Source organism: Alexandromys fortis, unplaced genomic scaffold, assembly GCF_014885135.2.
Source record: "Alexandromys fortis isolate MF-2015 unplaced genomic scaffold, M_Fortis_MF-2015_v1.1 scaffold_177, whole genome shotgun sequence".
In the NCBI taxonomy this organism is placed as follows: Eukaryota; Metazoa; Chordata; class Mammalia; order Rodentia; family Cricetidae; genus Alexandromys; species Alexandromys fortis.
The window spans coordinates 2,340,216-2,342,408 of NW_026068056.1; the positions used below are offsets into that span (position 1 = coordinate 2,340,216).

Sequence of the window (2,193 nt, forward strand, 5' to 3'; positions counted from 1 at the left end):
ACTTCCTCCAATAATGAACTCTGATCTGGAAGTGTAAGCCAAATAAACCCTTTCCTCCCCAGCTTGCTTTTTTGGGGGGAGGGAGTGTCAAAAATTTTCCTTTAATTTACACAAGTGTTAACATCAGTTTTGTCAGGTATATCATATCTATAGACTAGAAGTAAGTTCTGTAACCCATTCTGTACCACTTGTGGTCTGTATGGTCTTGGGGAAAGGAACAGGGCAGTCTGTGTACATCCTACCAGGAAATGGACACACACAGCACACGGACCTCAAAAAGGGGCAAAAATATGCTAAAGTTCAAACCTAGTCTCTTTAATATACATTTACCAGACCAAGAATAGCTAGGGAGAAGTGCTTGCTTAGCCCTGGCAATGTTCTGTGTCGAACCCTAATACAGCAACTTTGCCAAACTACCTCTAGTTACAAGGCTCCAAAATCAAGCACCGAGAAGATTACCGGCTGTTAACCTTCAGCAGGTGGCTGAGCAGATAACTTGCACTCACTGATGAGTAAGCTCTTAACCAACAAGTAACTTGTCATCACCGATGAGTTCTGCAAAAGAAGGCTTTTTTTTTTCTTAAGTAAAATTCTAAAGCAATTTCCCAATCACACAGTCTCACTCCCAGATCTCGTGATTTAAGACTGTTTCCTGCACGGTTTGTCTCCTCAGTCATCATCCAGAGGTCTCTGAGAAGCCGTAGGAATACGCAGGCGCAGACTCGAAGGCCAGCTCCATCTCCAACATTGTGGAATGGGACTGTACATCAAGGGGCAGGGCCCTATGCTCCCCTAGGCCACTAAGACAGAGCCCGGGGAGAGTGACCTCCCGGGGTAACACGTTGAACCCAGTTTGCTTTTAGTCATGACTGTAGCAGCAATAGAAACCCTAACTAAGAGAGTGGGGGTTTCTGAGTCAGTCGGGCTGGGCCCAAGGTTTGGTGGGTCCAATCTTCCCCAGAACCTGTTCAGGACTCGGTAACCCAGACCATGAGTTTTGTTTCTTGTTCCTGTTGATCCCGTGAAGACTACACCTCCCCTGCATGCTGTGGTTCCAGAATGAGGGCCTTTATGAATGGGAATCTGGCCCTCGAGGCCTCAGAGGGAAGCTCAGGACAAGGCTAGAGCAAGGCAGCATAAGGCAGGGAGAGGGAGGGTCTCGAGCAAGGCGCGAGAGTCGGAGGCTGGAGAAAGAGTGGGAAGCAGTACCTTGGCTCACAGTGAAGGGCCAGGGGCTTTGGCCAGTTGCAAAGAGGATCTGGTACTTCCAGCAGCTTTCCAGACACCTGCCCAACTAGCAGGAGATTCTAAAACCCACATTTCATAGAGATGTCCAAAGCCCTGCAGCTTCAGGCTGTGTCCAATAGCCCCTTAACTCTGTCAGGTTCCAGGTATTAGAACTAGCTAGAGGCATTGGGGTTGTGACCATTTTTATCTTCAGAGGACTTTCCAAATATTAAGTGCAATTTAATCAAACAATGTTTTGTAGAAATTAATTTCCCAAGGGATTTCTCTTTATTACTCTAATTGTTTTCCATTGACCAACTAATTTTTCAAATTGCAGTTTAAAAAAAAATACAAATATTCTTAGATGAGAAGTATCTTGGTGGGAATACTGCTTTCAGAGAGATTTGTAATCTTTATATCTGGGCTTACATATTGCCCTTCTATTGACACTACTTTTTGATTAATATTGTGTAGAACATTCCCTAATGCATCAGCAGAATTAACTATGCAGAAGCATTCAGGCACACAGACATTATATTGATGAAATGACGTTTTATTGACAAAATGACAGTTTAATACTGAGCTCTCCTGAAACTGTTTATCTCATCAGTTGCCTCCCTTATGATAGTGAACCTGTCAAAGCAGCAGTGATATAAATCTGTCCTCTTTCTCCACGCTGCTCGGTGGATCAGTCTGGACACCTTGCAGCATGGATGGTGTCTCTTTAGGGTATCCTAATTCCAGTTCATTTTTGTGGTCATCCTGAAAATGGTGGTCCTGGAATACACCCTGTCATTGCTTTTTTGCAAAGCTCTCCATTGTTTACCTTTGTGACCTCGGGCCTGCTTTCTCCTGGCTTAGGGTCAAAACGGTATTCATGTGTAGAAGTCTGTATCCCCAGCAGAGGTCTTGTTTGGAAAAAGGGTCCTCAGAGATAATGACTGTAGGAAGTTGAGGTCAGTAGGA

General features: G+C 44.6%; 1 non-coding gene across 1 annotated transcript; it reads right to left on the reverse strand.

Annotated features, from left to right (window-relative positions):
* Window positions 1-643: 643 nt before the first annotated feature.
* LOC126487254 (small nucleolar RNA SNORA73 family) lies at window positions 644-846 on the reverse strand. Its single transcript, XR_007588321.1, has one exon. It is a non-coding gene; the product is annotated as a small nucleolar RNA SNORA73 family (small nucleolar RNA).
* Window positions 847-2,193: the final 1,347 nt, after the last annotated feature.